The 17,410-nt window shown below is 41.1% G+C and overlaps 1 protein-coding gene and 1 long non-coding RNA gene across 2 annotated transcripts in view; one reads left to right on the top strand and one right to left on the bottom strand.

Annotated features, from left to right (window-relative positions):
• RORA (RAR related orphan receptor A) overlaps positions 1–17,410 on the top strand; it is a 570,488-nt gene that overhangs the window by 154,881 nt on the left and 398,197 nt on the right. The gene's annotated exons all lie outside the window — the stretch shown is intronic.
• On the bottom strand, positions 8,757–16,532 carry LOC120373221. The gene is made up of 3 exons (XR_005585452.1): positions 16,479–16,532; positions 15,310–15,400; positions 8,757–8,882 (listed from the first exon to the last, which is right to left on the bottom strand). It is a non-coding gene; the product is annotated as an uncharacterized LOC120373221 (long non-coding RNA).

Raw genomic sequence — 17,410 nt, 5'->3', positions numbered from 1 at the left:
AGAGGCTACTGCTGTGAAAAGCTAGTTTAGCACTTCAACAACTCTGGTTCCATATGCTTTAATCAGTGACTTCTACCAGTTCAGTGGTTTGACTGTATTTAGATCTTGGCAGCACACATGTACTGCTTAATATTATTTTTTTATCAAATTTAAATTATTTTGATAGATTATTGTAAATTTAGGCCATAACATAGGTTGCCAGTTTTAAATTTAATTTTAAATAGGTTTATTTCTTAAAAAAAAACTGTATTTAGTTTAAATAGAATAAAATTGATCTTTTAATTTAAATAGATTTTTATCCATTATAGCATGAGAACAGCTATAATGGCTGTATACAGATTAGTGAAAATTCTTGGTGTTTTAAACATAAGAGTGTATGGAGGCATCTGGAATGGTGTTTGGAGATAGTAAATTGTCTGTCTAATCACATATTTGTGCACCATTTACCCCTGTTCCTAAGATGTTACTCTTACCTTCTGTCTCTCCATGAGTTTTGCCTGAGTGAAGACTGTTGGACTGTCATACTTTTATGGTAAATCTATACTATAGATTTACTTTTATTTATTTTGAAGGCATATTCACAATATATTAACATTTCAAAATAATCCAGATGGAACCTTTTGCATATTAAGGAAGATGTTCTGTGTTGTCATGCACCTCACTTCAATCATTTATATCACTTCTTGTAAAGCAGTATGTCCCTATAGTTTACAATGAGCTGTCACAGCTAACATATACTACCTGTATCTTTGTAGATGACATGGATTTGCATAAGATTTGCATGTAGATACATAAATTCACGTACAATTTTTGCATGACATCTGCATCTGTTTAGTTGTGAGGGAAAATGTTCCTGTACTGACTTGTGTGTTACCAGTAATCAGGCTCATGATTATTGAGGTTGTGTTACTACACCACCCTACACAAATATCATACGTGTGCATTTTAAGGACTCTTGCATTTGAAAGTGGTAGAGGTATAATTTCAATGATTAGAAGGTGATGAAATGACAATCTTTTAACTGCAAAGAAAATGATACCAAGTTATGTGTTCAAGCGTCTTACCCATTGCATAAATAAAGAGGTTTAGCCATCTCGGGTTACCTAATACAACTTAGCCTGGGGCTGTACAGTTTGTAAAGCGATCTAAAAACAGTAATGGTAAAAAAAAAAAAAAGAGCATTAGAAGGAAGCAATCCTAATTCTTTTGTAAAGAGGCATTTCATTATTCACCCCACGTATTAAAGAACTTAGTGAATGCAGCAGCTTGATATTAGTTGACCTTTTTAAAAATTAGTGCATTTTTTTAAAGTGGATTCAAAAATTATTGTGTGAAAGAGTTGTAAGTATCCGTTCATTTACAATGTTTAGACTAAATATTGTGGCACCTTTTAATATGTAAAGAAAGGCTTTTTCATGTCTTCCCCTCCACCCCCTGCATCAGTGTTTAAAAAAAACAAACAGAAAAAAATACCAGAAACCGTTATTAGGCATCTCAGGAATTTTTGATCCCTAATATCAGAAAAGTCATTAGCTCCCCTTGGGTGCATGATGAATTATTAGAGAAACAAGGCGGGTGAGGTAATATCTTTTATTGGACCAACTTAAAAGATATTACCTCACCCACCTTGTGTCTCTAGTATTGGGGACCAACACAGGTACAACTAAACTGCACACCATGAAATAGTGGTGTTTTAGAGAGGAAAGGGTTCCTAATGATGCTGTTACTGCTTATGCAGCTCACACTGCATTTATCTTAAGCAGACTGTTATTCTGGGAGTTGGTAGTGCTCTCACTACTAGGTCACAAGGTCTTCTGCTCCCGTTTCCCAGCATTATTTGGGCTCTGTGCTGACCTGGTGCCATTCTGTGCTATTGGGCTCTGCCTTGTTAGTGCAGCTTTCAGGCAAGACATGGAACTGAATTCCCCTGGTGTTCTAGCCCAGAGTTTGCCAAAGGAAGACAGCGGGTGCTGGAGTTTCCCTATGAGTGGGAGTAGGTGGGGACCCAAATCAGCAGTCTCACATCACTTTGGTGTTGCTCTTGCTCAACATGGTCAGCACTGGAGGGTCATGAATGGGACACTGAACAGCTAGTTGCTCTGGTTACTTTACAGGAGGCATGGGCAGCCATATGTTTTAAGGCAGATGTTTCCCACAGGTGATGCAGGTGCCCATGGGAGCAGAGACTGACAACTTAGTCACTTCCTCTACTGCATCCTCAGTAGCAGACATCTTCTTTGGCTTCACAAGATTTTCTCCTGCTGCAAGCCCCTCTTCCCCTATAGTCCAAGGGGATGTGGCATGCTCACCTCAGTGAAGCCAGGCAAGGGTGAAGTGACTTGAAATCAAAACCAGCAGTAAGAACTCGCAAACCTTAAAATAGTCAGAGGAAGAGCCTAATCTTGCAGAGTTCCAAATACCCTCAGCAACATTGGAAGTGGGATTGCCAGGCATCTGGTTTTCAACTAGAAGGGCCAGTTGAAAAGGGACCCTGGCAGCTCCGGTCAGCACTGCTGACCGGGCTGCTAAAAGTTTGGTTGGCAGCGCAGCGGGACTAAGGCAGGCTCCCTGCCTGCCCTGCCTCTGTGCGGCTCCTGGAAGTGCCCGGCATGTCCGGCTCCATGTCACAGCCAGTGGGAGCTGCGGAGGCGGCGCCTGCAGGCATGGACAGCACACAGGGCCGCCTGGCCCCTTCACCTAAGAGCTGGATATGCCGGCCGCTTTGGAAGCCACCTGAGGTAAGCACCGCCTGTCCAGAACCTGCACCCCAACCCCCTTCCATGCCCTAACTCCCTCCCAGAGCCTGCACCCTCACCCTCTCCCGCACTCCAACCCCCTGCCCCAGCCCTGAGCCCCCTCCCACCACCAAACTCCCTCCCGGAGCCTGCACCCCCTCCTGCATCCCAACCCCCTGCCCCAGCCCTGAGACACCTCTTGCACCCCAAACCCCTCATCCCCAGCCCCACCCCAGAGCCCACAGCCCCAGGCAGAGCCCTCGCCCCCTCAAGCACCCCAACCCACAGCCCAGTGAAAGTGAGTGAGGGTGGGGGAGAGTAAGCGATGGTGTGAGCAGGCGTGGCTATTACCTTTTCTGAGCAATAGCAGAATGCAGGGCCTTGCCTGTCAGTATCCAATTTGGAACAGAAACTGGAGATGTCACATGTTTTTTTTAAGTGTAGTTTTTATATTTACAAAATGTACACAAGACTTGTTCCCTTGAACCACAGTGGTAATAAACTGAACATGATTTCAAGGATCAGGCACCACTGCTCTGTCTTCAGAAGCAGCTGTTTTGTCTCCCCCCTGGGCTTCACATAAATCTGACTGCTTAACGAACTCTGTGACATTTTCCTCCCTCAGCCCTTTCACATTTCACCTGGAAAACTCCTAGTCCAAGGCTGCTCACAGAGGCCACATGCCCTGGAAGAGTGAACCTACCCTCCTTTTGTGCAGCTGCTTTTCCATGCAAAGGAAGTTCAGCAAGGACGCTAAGCCACCACATAACACCCCTTAATGACTCTGTGTACGGTTACGGCATGGCATATTTAGCTCTTTCTGTTGAGAGTTTGAGTTTCATCCTCAGTGCTTATAGATCAATGGTCTGTAATGTGCAAGCCATTAGCACTTGCTTTTTTCCAAAAGGGTTTGGTTCTCTTGCTGATGTGGAAACTAAGGGCTTGTCTACACTACTGAGTTAGATACAGACTTACTACATTGCTCAGGGCTGTGACAAATATGGACAGTGCTGAAAGAATGCTTTCTGTTGCTGTAGTAAGTGTCTATACTACATACTACAGTAGCGCCGCTGCAGTGCCACGGATCTGCCACTGTAGCGTTTCTAGTGTAGACATATCCAAAGGCTTGATTTACACTTAAAAGTTAGGTCGACACATCTGTGTTGGTCAGGGATGTGAAAAATCCACAGCCATGACCAACACACCTATGCTGAGCCAATCCCCAGTGTAGAACACAACTGTATTGACGGAAGAATGCTTTGGTCAATGTAGCTAGTGTAATTTTTTTGGTATAGGTCGCATGTGCATTATGGGGTTATGCCGGCAAAGCCACAGAGACAAGTTATGCTAGTATAGTCCCCGTAGTGTAGACATGGCCTCAGATTTTAACATGACCAGATGGAGAATATTTATCTTTATTGTGTCTGCGTTTTAACGATCTCACCATCAAATTTAACATTTTCCTTCCTCCTCTTGTCTTATAAACCTGAAAAACAAAAATTGAGAGGAGATGTTCTGTTTGATGCAGAGGTTTTTAATGTGCAAACAATCATGTTCTTCCTATGCAGAGTGGTTTAAATCTTTTTGTATGGTAGATGAAACCATACCCTATAACTACTCTGCTGACACAAGTTGGTGCTTTTTGATCCAGATAAATGAAGCTCAAGGTAGGGGAATCACTATTGGTGGGAGGAAGTGGGGTAAGAATTAGCTACTTCCTCTAAGCACTTGCATCTCTGGCTAGCTTCTGAGCCCCCCTCTTGCTTCCTCTGTGTCTATTGTTAGTGGCTGCAAAAGAAACTTGAGAAATATATAATTTTTCCCCATAATGTGAGAGCTCATGGATCTTTTTATAAGCCAAGTTCAAATAGATTTGAGCGGATTCAGAAGAGAGACCAGTTAAAAATTATTTCCTTTTTCAAGAGGTTCACTTAGTTTCTCATGCTCTGGATTTGAGAAGGTGAGAAGTTGCCCCCTGTGGAGATTGCTGGCAGGCTATTTAAGATTTTATTTCATGAAGGAAGTTCAGATGTGGTGGAACCTGGATTATTCTGTGTGAAGGAAGCTATGCATAACTTGAAGGTAGCAGCAAATATAACGTGTCCCCTCCCCTAGCATGTTTCCCCCCCCCCCCATGTATTTAGTAGCAGATCGTAAATATTACTAGTCTGTATATGTTACAAACACCAGTGTCTCTTGAGGAAAGCTAGATTGGTATATTTGGCCAGGGAAAACAAAGCAGTAGTAAAACCCTAGTGTCACAGCTGGGTCCCTTTTCCCTCTGGAAGGACAACAGTCTGTTGTGGGCAGACGGAACCACTGATCCCACCTGCTCCTAAGCCAACTGGGTCGGGGCAGAGCCAGGTAACTGTTCTTAACAAAGGCATGCACCCAGATCCTGACCCCATGTCTGCCCCTCTTTCTGGGAATGTGGGGCTCTGCAGTCTGGCCACTGGAAAACCCAGAACACATGCCTCAGCCTTCCTGAGCCCTCAGTTGCTTACATACATTCCCTGTGAGTCCCACATTTCTGTGGGCACACAGAGCATCTCAATTAACCCCTTCAGGGACAATGTGGCAGGCTGGCAAGCAAAGAATTAGCGGCTTAGCAAAGAAATTTCTTACCCACAGACATTTTACTTTTAAACAGCTATGGAGTGTTTGGAAAACAACAAACAGTCCTGAATGCACCCTTGTGAGTCTAATCTCACCGCACCTGAGAGTCCTGGGTTTGATCAGTGTCCATAGGTAGTCCTTCATTCCTTTCCTCCATGGTGGAGGCCTAGTCTTCTGGCATGATGGTAGTAATTTGTCCCATTTCCACAGAGAACCCCTTTCCTTCATGGGCAGCGGGTATCATAGGCTGGGGGACACTCTGCCTCCCCAAACAGCCAGGCATGGCCCTGCCCACGCTCCACCCCAGCCCCACCCTGCTTCCTGCTTGGCATGGCTCCACTAGTCTCCGTGGCCCCAGCTCAGGCCATGCCTGTGCCACCCACCCTCCTGGCGCTCCGGGGCTGGGGAGCTGGGGCCGCGCCACCTGCCCTCCTGACACTCTGGGGCTGAGCAGGGAAGGCTGGGGTTGCTCTGGGGCTGGGGCCAGTAGCCTGGGGCCCTCTGGGCTTCTGTGGGGGCACAGAAGGGGCAGGGCCTTGGGAGGAAGGGGCGGGGCTGGGGGCTAGCCTTCCGCAGGCAGTGGTTCATGTGCTGCCCATGCCTTCCTTATTTATTGTCTCTTACCACTTTGGTCAGGTAACCAGCAGGAAAAATTGCAGATCTCCAGCCATGTGCTCTAGCTGGGGAATTCCAGTTCCTGTGCAGAAAATTCATTGCTGGGGTGGGAGGTTGTTATTTGATTGTTGAGAGACAATCCAGAGTTGATGACCCTAGACTGATCTCTCTCATTTTCTCAGACATATTTATTATACTAAGTGTCAAGCTGCTGCTGGAAACTGAGTTTACTAACTTTCAGTGGAGATTTCAGTACAGCAAGAGGGTAGTAATTATTTCAGAAGATGACATTGAGAGTATTGAAGGGAAGGGAATATTGATATATTTATAGTGATCCCTGTAATTAAACCTGTCTGAACCATTTTGCTTGACCTTCTGCAGTGATCTTGTGCACATGTAGTTGAAGTAGGTTTGTTAGTCTTTTTGTTTTTACTTGTGTTTGGCCAGATTCTGTTGTATGTTGCATGGCAGTGTTTTGTCATGGTAATATTTAATGACAACATTGTCCTTGTGAAATTACCAAGTGTGATAACATTAAATCATCACATACGAAAAACATAGCTTTTTAAATGCCTTTATGAAATTGCATGCAGTCAGTCTCCAGTTTGATTTGATGTTTCTGATTTGGTAAAAGGCAGAACAATTGGTTAGCTTGAAAACTCCCATCAGTCTGGAAATCTGTCTTAGGTCCATTCTGGTCCTACAAAGCAAGGCATCCTTTGAAAAAGGTCATGTAGTTAAAGAAATAAAAATCAGGAAGATAGACTGAATAATAGGAAAGCAAAGGGACAGTGTGGGGAAAAAAGGAACAGAAAACTAACATCTGTTCTAGACTTGATTTTACAACTGTATGGTACTATTTAGCATTAAATGTGGTATCCAGGGGAAAATATTAATTAGTAATTGACAATCCAGTGCAATAAAAAGACCACTGACTTACAAAAATTATACATAGATGAAAATTACCTAACTGTGTTTGGAAATTTTTACTACAAGTGAGATAGTAATGTCCTGTGTCTGATTTGCATGGTGCAAGCATCATAACTGCAACTATGCAAAACGTTTGCAACCAAAGTAGAGATGAACCTAAATCAGAACATTGGAATGGATCTGCCCTGAACTTTGTGGAAGCTGGATTTGTATCCAGACTCCTATCTTTATTTGAAGCTTTCTTGCATTAATGCACCTTCCATCTTAAGCCAGTGACAGTTAAGGAAACAAAATAAAGGTACAGTAATGGTCATTTCTGAGAATGGATTGAGAATATTCCAAACTGTTAGGCTATCAGGGAGAGACTTTTGAATCACATTATTGTGCCACAGTCTCCTCTTCAGAGGAGGGTATCTTTATTTTTTACTTTTATTTTTTTGTTTATTGCATAACTTTAACTAAAGGTATGTCTAAGGCTTTGAAGCTAAAGAGAGAGACTAAATGGTACCAGTTACATTTTAATGTATTCTGGCCTGACAGTGAGAAATAATATCCTTTGCCTTTTATCCAGAATTTCCCTTTTCACTTGTGTATTAACCCTCCCCCGCCCCCCAGCAGTAACGAAGTGTAAAAGATTAAATTAAATCCTAGTTAGAATGACTTTGCTTTAAATAGTGGAATATCTCAGATCTCATTCTTTTTCTTTTTTTTCTCTCTCTGTCTAGTCTACAGAGACTTGGCAGTTTCAGGTACCCTTGGGTGTTCAAAGGTAGATCAGACTGTGTCAGGGCTGCCTTTGATGTTTTTACCTCCAAAAATGTCATATAACAACCTGCTCTGTTATTTCACATTAAATGTGAAAGAGTCACTAAAAGGTTAATTTCAACTCCTGTTGAGTTTTATTCCATTAAAGTCGATGCCTTTTCAAGGATGCACCCAGAAAATTATTGGAAGAAAGAGAGGAGGGGTTAGTTGTAAGTTTCCACTGCGTATAAACAGACACACGACAATCCCCAGGCATACACACAATACTCTCAAAAGCCCAGGCCACCAACGCATGCATATTCTGTCCTACCCAATAGCAGCACTCACAAACACCACCCCACATCACCCCCACCAGTATGGCCAGCATGCATGACTGACCAATGGCGCATGCTACCCTATTGCCCCACATTCCCCATCAACACATGAACACTCACGACCATTGCCATTACCTCATCAACATGCTGACAGCCCCGTGCCTAAGAGGGCCCCGTGCCCAGTGAGAATCCCTTTCCTGGCTAGAGGCGCCTTTTTAATTTTTACCTACCTGGCGGTGCTTCAGGTCTTCAGCGGCACTTTGGCGGCGGGTCCTTCGCTCGCTCCGGGTCTTGGGCAGCACTTCGGCAGCGGGTCCTTCAGTGTCACCGAAGACCTGGAGCGAGTGAAGGACCTGCCGCCGAAGTGCCGCCGAAGACTCTGAGCACCGCCTGGTGAGTACAAGCCCCACGTGTTTTTTTACATGTGTGGGGGTTTTTTTTGTTTGTTTGTTTTTAGTCATCCCAGCTGGGGCCCCATCGAAACTGTTCAAATTGGGCCCCGCACTTCCTAAAGCCGGCCCTGCGATAGTGACATCAAAGCTCCCACAGCCGAACTCAGGAGCACGCCACCCACCATCACACTCTCGCTTGTCACTGCTGCACACCTGCACTCTTAAGTGCATGGAACCATGTACCCTTGTCACCACCACCTCATGCCATCCCTCCCTCTACCCCATATCTTGCATTCTATACTGAGGGGAGACTCAGAGGGCATTTGCAGGAACACTCATTTGTGAGGCTGAACAGAACTTTGTTTCAATAGGACTGAAACAATCACTTACAGTAACGTGTCCTGGTACATCTTTTGCTTCTTCAGCTTGGTCTCTCCTTTCGCTACAGAGTTTGGCTTGGCCTCGATTTGCCCACAACCTCCCTGTTTACTTCACTCACTGACTGAATATGATATCTGGATTACAAAAAAACGTATTATAAATCCCTACTGCACTGTTCATCACTTAGTTTGTTTTCTTTTTTAACCATTATATAGGACCAAGACAAAAAAGTATTTTGTTTTCTGCTGTGAAAGCCAGCAGATATTGCACAAATTAACACCACACTTTTTTTTTGTATGGTTTATGGACCATTAGTGGCTCTTCCTGAAGCACTTTGAGAACCAGCCAGGTTATGAGGGAGTAGGAGAAAAACTTTATCCGTTAGATGATTATTTTTAAAAGGAGTGACCTTTGGAATGATTAGATTGGAGAACGGGTGTACTAAGAAACCCATAATGAAGATACTGGTGCACAGATAAAGCCATGTTAAGTTCCATCGTGGTCATCAGAAAAAAAACTCAACAAACCCACTAGTGTCAAAGAAAGGCAGGATAGATTTAATAGGAGAGGAGAATGTGGGCTAGACTGACAGTTTTAAAGATCTATCCTGCTTTTAAGTGTTGACTTGTACAAAGTTATTACAAATATGGGGAGTAATGTGACCATTTCTGCTATTCCAGTTTCCTTCCCATTATACTGAATCTGAGTAGACTTGTGAAGAAATGCTACATCTTCATACACAAACCATTCTATAGTTTTCATGGGCAAGTGGAATACAATAGATTCTGCTAAGGAACAATGCCTTTTCAAAAAATACATGCACTGGGAATGCAAAACATAAATTACAAAAGCAAATTTAATTTGAAAGCACTTTTTGTTGCAAAAATACATTTTCTGTCAATCAGACAGTATAATAGTATACTTAAAGGAGCGCTCTGAATGAATGGTTAAAGCATAATGTGCATATCCCATGCAAGATGCAGGTAATGCTTTGAAGTTGCATCGTGTTTTATTTTAACTCTTTCTAAAAGGATAAATGTATTTATATATTATCCTATATTAAAATAAAAAGTGCAGTTTAAGGCGCTTACAAATGGACAGGGTCCTTCCTGTCCCCCTCCCCCCAAAAAAGAAAAAAAACCCAAATCTGGGTATATACTTTGTGAACTTGATCTCTTGTTCTCTTGCTCTTTTCTGTACAAAACCATTCTGTAACAGAGCAGCAAAGAATCAAGTGATTCCAATGAGTGCCATCACAGTTATATCACATCAGGGGCAAGGGTTACCTGATTCATCAAGCTGTGTTTTTATGAATCCACCATGTTTCCTTTAGCTTTAATATATTGAGTGTCTCAATCACCAAGCTGTTGTGTTTTCCCATGTGAACCCTAAGCATATGAAAACAGAAGGTACATAGTTGAGACAACTTGTAATTTAATTGGGGTATGAAGCTGGAGGACAGAATGAACAATTGGGTGGTTTTGGTCAGCTTGAAATCAGGCTGCATTTCAGGCAGAACAAGAGGAAAAAAACAGATTTTTACTGGGATGAATTAGAAAAGCTTTGTGCCAAAATTCCCAGACGTATAAGTGACTTAGTAGCATAAGTCCCATTTTCAAAAGCAACCTAAGAGCCTAAATTCCATTGCAGGTCATTTGGATTTAGGCTTCTAAGGGTATGTCTATACCACAATGTAAGTGTAGGGTTAGTGGAACTCGAGTCAGAGGATTCTGGGTTAGAGAATCCAGGGCTTGAGTGTCTGCACTGATTGTCAACCATAGGTTAAGAATTTTCTAACCTGGTCTCAAACCCAGGGCTCCAAAGTCCACAGTGAAATACACAGACCCAAATCTAACCAACCACATCCCAGACTTCTTAGCACCCTCCCAAAATGTGGCCGCTTTGGTCCTTTATTCATCATTCACTGTGTGAAAACTTGACTGTCCAGAGGACAATGAAAGTCGGTCTGTAGGATTATGGAATATTTTTGGCAGATTCCAGCGCACAAATCCAGTGGGGTGCATCTATGCTGCAAAGCAATAGGGCTTGAACTCTGGATTCCAGCTTGACTCATGCTTGGACCCTCCACTCTCATGGAGTCCTGAGATCCTGGGTCTGAGCCCTGGGTTAGTACAACTTGTGTGTAAATGGAATGAGAGTTAGGCTTGAGCCTGAGTTCAAACCCTGGGTTTACACTACAGTGTAGACATACCCTAATTGCCTAAGTCACACACCTTTTTGGAAATTTGGCTCCTGGGTTTTCCTGTGGCTTAATCCGGTACACTGTGTGATCTCCTCCACTGTTGGTCACCTACATTCCCAACTTAGCCTACTACATTCCACTGAAATCAGTTGAAGAAAGAGGTCTATTCTGTTCGGTCCATTCAGCTGTTGAAATGGGGAGTTTTGCCTAGATGTATCTGGAAAATGTAATGGCATCCCAGGAGGTAGGTGTACTGTGAATACTCTCTAATGCTATTTTAAAATAACCAGTCTAAAAAAGGATTTGAAATAAATCAGCAAAAGAGCAAATTTTATTGTGCAAAAGAGTGAATTTTATTGTGCAAATGATAGCAGTTGTCGTGCACAATAGATGATGAAACTCATCAATTTAAAAATCATTTTTACCACTTCTGTCTAATAAAACTTATGTAGGTTTTGTGGGAAGATATAAAAATATGTACAGTAGCATATCTTTGCTATTTTACTCTTCGTCTGACAGTTAATAAAATACCTGCAAGTTCTAATTCTGAAAATTAATGGTCCAGTCTGTCACATTTATGATGACATATGTAGTAATGGCTGATCTTTTCAGTCTCATAGTACGAACAGTGTTAATTGCACTGATATAAACTTCGTTGATAGCGGTGCAAACAGTAATATTATTGCATGTACTCTTCTGTAATTTAGGACTGACAACGTCATGCCTAACTAGCCATCTTGCTTTTAAATTATTTGCAGATTGCTCAGTGAAGCTCTTGGCAGAGCAATAGCCTAATGCTATTGTAATTTCTGCTGAGGAGAAAATTAAGTCCTATTGGTCCTGTGCCCATCCTGCAAGAGGCTCACTGAGTGTTTAGAGAGTGAGTAGGAGAGATTCTGAGCATTTGGAAAAGCAACAAACCTTCTATTTAGACCACCCATGAAAAGGTTCTGTACTGCCAACTTTTATTTTTGCCTTTTCCTTGCCATCATACCACCATTTATATTGAGCTCTCATCAGATGGGTCAGTATTTGGATGCAGGACCTCCAGGGAATACCAAGTTGCTGCAGGAAGTGTAATGCTAATGAATCAACAAGTGGCGTTCTCTTCTTGTGAATCAGTGATGAATGCTCCAATATGTTGCTTGGAGGCACAGTAGTGCTGGATGGGTTTCTTTTAAATAATTAAAAACAAAGCCCTAACCAGTTCTGGCTACTAACCCTCACCTCCTCCCACTTACCCCCGAAAACTATGGCACTTCTCACAAGTGTTTGGATTGTTGATCCTGGTATTCTAACTTGTGTAGTGTCCTTCTGTTTGCCTGAAAACCTCACATTAAGGTCCAAGTGTGGGAAAAGTCAGTCTTCCCTTCCTGTCTTCACACTGTCATGTCATGGCTCTGTGCACTGTTAAACAGCTATTGTGTTCCACTCTAGTGCCGTTTGAAGTAATTCCTTTTCAGAAATAATTTAGACATGTGCCTCAGTTACAAAGTTAGAATCCAGATTTTGTATAGTTCAGGGTATTTATATGTGGGATTTTGGTTTAGTTGGTTACTTAGAGCCCAGCCCTGAAAATTCAGACCCATATATAAAGTCAAGGTGTTTTTAGATCCTGCATATTTATTTTGGATACATCTCTAATATAGTTTTTACTCTGTATCTCCTTGTAAAGCTCATTAGGATCCTTTGTAATGGGGCTATTTTTGATACGCACGGAGAAAAAAATGACTACCTATTGTGTTGTGTGTGAGAGAATCTCTGCAGGGTGTAAAGAGAATAAACCAAGTCATAAATAGGTGACTTACTTAGGGGAAAACATCCCCCTTTGTGAAGTAAGCAGAGCAACTTCCCTAGTGGTGTTAGCTTGATCCTGCCACCTTGTTTGTTTGTGTGACTGTGATTTGCCCTCCATATCTGCTTTTGATTTATTTGAAGCTCAAAGGCTATTCTGACTGCTGCAAAGATTCCCCCCTGTTGGGGAGTTTTAGCAGATTCTTGGTGCTGTTTGTTTAGTAGATTATGCATGTGGCTGTACAATATGTAAAGAAAATCTTTTGAGAATTGTCTTTTGCTGACACCTTTCTTGAGCTTCAATCTTTCTTTTTTCCAGAAGCTTATTTCCCAGTGTCTCCTAAAAACTTTTCTTCCACGAGATAATTTCCCCATAGGATCAGCCTGGATGATTCCTGCTGTTAATAGTAAACACTGCCACTGCTCAAGGGCTGAGAACTTCTAAATTCTAAATGTGCGTCAGGTATGCTAAACATTGGGTTCAGCACTGCAGTCTTATGAGTTTTCATTTTGGGATGAGAACAGTACATAACAAATATCACTAGGTGGCATAACCACCCTGGTGTACTACCCGTGTTAAACCGCACTTGTAACAATTGTTTGTGTCTTTGATTGTAGTCTGAAATAATTTCTGATCAAAAGATAGTATATTCTGGTCCTTTATAAAACTCTCTTAACAGAGAATCACTGGACTGACTCTACAATGGAAAAAAGCAAGTAGGCTAGTGTATGCAGTCATACGAAAGTTCTAGCTTTTTGAGCTCAACATATTTCTGTTAATACCTCACAAGCTAATGCAGAGAAAGTGCTGAGGAATAAATATTTTTCTTTCCTTTTCTTGCACACTTGAAAAAGCATTCTCCAACGATTTCTTGAAAAGGTCTTTCTACCAAAAGTTAGGTTTATTCTTTCTTTAAAATTATTAGGGAAAGTCTTGTACATTTCGAGCTGGCTATGAATTGTTTTCTTAGATTGAGGCCTTAGTGAAAATTTACTTATAATGAAAATAGTATTGAAAAATTTCTTCATGTGAAGATTGATTATGGCAGGAAATCCGCCTTTCTGAAACCTGGAGAGTGCTAAAAATACAGTATATAATATATGGTATGTGAAATGTGTATGGATCTAGATTACATTTACTTGATTTTTATTTAAATGTAATTTTTTAATCCTAAAACAGTACTTTATTTAGAAATATAGACTTGAATAAAATGAGGTATTTCTACTGTTTAAATATTTTCTCTGAAACATGATCCATATTGCAAGTATTTTTGCACCATAGCAAGAAGTTAGTTGTCTGAAAGAGTGCAACCAAGTTCACTTTTCAGATATGTGCACTCATCTCCCATATTCGTGAATAAGAACACAGTTTTGGCCTTGAGTTTACGATAAAGGTTTTGCAGTATTTGTTCACAAGTGAGTGACAAACTTTCAATTGAGTGGTGACAAAAATGAAATCTTGCACAAGTCATGCATTTAACACATCTGTTTGTTAGGGGGGCACATAAAAGATAAAACTGAAATATTTTAAACAAATCAACCTTTCAATACCTGATATTATGGAAACTGAAAGAATTATAAAAACTTACTTTTTACCTTTTGAAGTTAACTTTTTTTTACCTGGAGAGGAACAATAGGGTGGGTCAGCTTCATTTCAATCACTTTCACATTTTGGTTCTGTGCTCCTTACAATGCTTGTGAGTTTGGGTTACAACACTGTAGAGAATGTTTATATCCCTTTCTTTGAAACTATAACAAACAAACTTGCAACTCTTTTGTTGATATTAAAAAAAAGAAAGAAAGAAAGAAAGAAAGAAAGAAACTAAGCTAAGGACCTACATGCAATAGAAAGTATATCCCTTTGAGCTGATGAACTGGTTCTATGTGCACAGTGTCTTCCATCAAGGGAAATACTTATAAAGCTGTTCCCAGAATCTGATTGGCTAATTATGCGGAAATGGTGGAGCCTGTATTGTTGGAGGTGAAGGGGCGGGATTGCAAGCTCAGTTCAGCCCGTGTGTGAAGGTACATGATGGAGAGAGAATAACCTCTTCTTCATATTTAAGGTTGCAGCCACAGTCCCATTATAAGGCTGAACTGATTCCCCCTTATAACTCTGAAAAGAGGGGAAAGAAATCCTCATGCTTTCAAATACGTAGTGTTCAATGCTCACAGACAACTGGAACATTTTCTGAATGTCTCCATTAAATTTGAGCAAATGCTTCTTGATCTCCTTTTTGAAATATTTGCAGTGTCTAACATGTCTTCGTATTCCTCAATCAGCCAAACAAAATCAATTCACATGAGGAAATAGAACTTTAATCACATACTTAAATTTAAGCATGTGCGTAAGTGCTTTGCTGGAGTGGGTTGAGTCCATGGGTAGCTTTCAACACTGGATGATGCAAGAGGCAGTTTTCAAGGGTTGTGATAGTAAGATATTTAAGAGAGTGCCATTATTTGAAAACTAGACATGATTCTCAGTCAACTATAATAACAAAGGGGGGGGGAAATTGATGAGGGAGAATATTTCCATTATGGAGTTCAGAGCCCATCTCAATTACCTTTCAAAAGTGAAAGAAAATTTCAGGATCAGATGAAATGACTCTTCCTTTCAGCATGCTTCATCAAAGTGCTCCTTTGGCTTGGCATTCTCTAGATGGGTAGCAGAGGAACAGAGCTGAAAACTTGCCAGAGGTTACATAGGAATCATCTGACAGCTGGACACACAGTCCTGCTATACAATGTAGTAGATACATAGCTTAGCCAATACAGCACGTGAAAGTTGGTTCAAATCGCAATTGTAATATCCTAATTCTCACTGTTCTTTGTTTAGTGCTTTCAGATCTACAGATGAGAAAGCAGTAGATATGTGCAGGTCATTATTAGTAGTCTTTTTTTGTCTTCCGAGTGATGTAACCAACACTCAGGGAAGTTCAGGGACTTAGTAAGGACGCATTGCACCCTAATGAGCTAGGCATGGGCTATGGAATTAAGAACTGTGCATTCTAGTCTTGTGCTGAGACTTAAGCCCAGATCATAGAAATATTTGTTTGTGCTTATCTTTATGCAAGTTAATGGGATTACTAGTGTGTAAAGTTAAACATATGTGTGTTTTCAGGATTGGGGCATTAATTTGCTGAGACTTTTTACCAGTCTTTGGAAAGAAGATAGCTTGCGCTTTCCATGTGTGAGTGGCTAACACCTGTGTATTCATAGTGTAGCTGTCTTGGCAAGTGTACTCTGCTCTGGGAGCCATCATTAGTTTGGGCTGCATCAGTCACTGCTTTACTTTTTTTATAATCCACTGGCACATTCTGTCCAAAGATCGGGGCACAGTGCGGCCCCGATCTTGGTCAAACCCTCTGCACTATTGTAATAGTTATGATTAATAACAATACTTAATAAGGGTGATTGAACCTAAGATTGGTGATGGCAGCCTCATGCTGACAAGGAATATGAATGTTACAACAAACTTTTTGAAATAAAAGCCAGAGACGTTAACTAACTAACTCACTAACAAATGAAATTAGTTAACTTCATTGCCTTTTATTATCTAATTCTTCTTCAGAACTGAGTGCTAAGCATCCAACAAAGGTTCTTTGCCTGTCATTAGGAATGAAGAAATATATCTAAGTTTTTGTCAAAATATAGAGCATATGAGAGGTTTTCTGGATGGTTTTGGTCTCTTTAATCCAGATATCTGCTTTTAAAATAGTTTCAAAGTTCTTACATTGAAGAGACATAAAAGCAAACGGATGGGAATAACATTGTCAGTAGCGAGAACATTTGTAATGAGATGCTGGACAACAGAATGTGTACCTTTGATGTCAGAATAGATTAGGGATCTGAATACATTAATGTTCTTAGAATGTATTACTAATCAACTTGGAGGTCAGTTGGAGACATTTAAGATGAGCTGAGATCAATATTTGAGCTTACAATTAATATTTCTGTGTTATATTGTGTACAATATTTGTTTCTATTTCTTTGTGAGATTTACCTCCATAGGTACATTGGCACAGAAGTATATTTTATGTAGATTTTGTAAATCACTTAAGAAATAAATGGAAATGTGTGAATCTAGTGACCATTAAAGGTCTCATACTGATGGCTCAGACACTGGAGATCTTTCTATCCACAACTAGTAAAGGACTGGAAGTTTAATTCATGTAACTGCACACTTTCTACACATACATGTATTACTTATGAATTCTATAAAATAATTAAAATAGCATTAATTATATTGGGGGAGTGGCATTTATGACTGTCTATAACAAAGTTTCAGGCCATCTGGTCTTCCTAGCTAGTCATTAATATTCTGTGTCCAGAGAGCTGTTTCTTAACTAAACTAGAGACTGTCCCAGTGGAAGCCCCAAATCTGAGCACTTCTGAATTCAGTGAGCATTGGCTCCGAATCAGATTGTGAGTTTCTGACCCATCTCTAACTAAGTCATGAATATGAAGACCAGACCCCACACTAATCATAGGTTCTAGGGCTTCTGTGGGCTTCCCATATAGAAAAGGTTTAGTTGTTGAAGGGGATTTTTATGGCTCATGCTGGGACTGACATCACAGCCACCCATAGTACAGAACTGATGAAATGCTGAGCACTGCACATGCCAGCAGTTCCCTCCTGTCAGGCACTCTAATTAGAAGCAGGTT

Source organism: Mauremys reevesii, linkage group 10 (assembly GCF_016161935.1).
Source record: "Mauremys reevesii isolate NIE-2019 linkage group 10, ASM1616193v1, whole genome shotgun sequence".
NCBI lineage: Eukaryota > Metazoa > Chordata > Testudines > Geoemydidae > Mauremys > Mauremys reevesii.
This window is presented reverse-complemented; position numbering and strand designations above follow the sequence as displayed.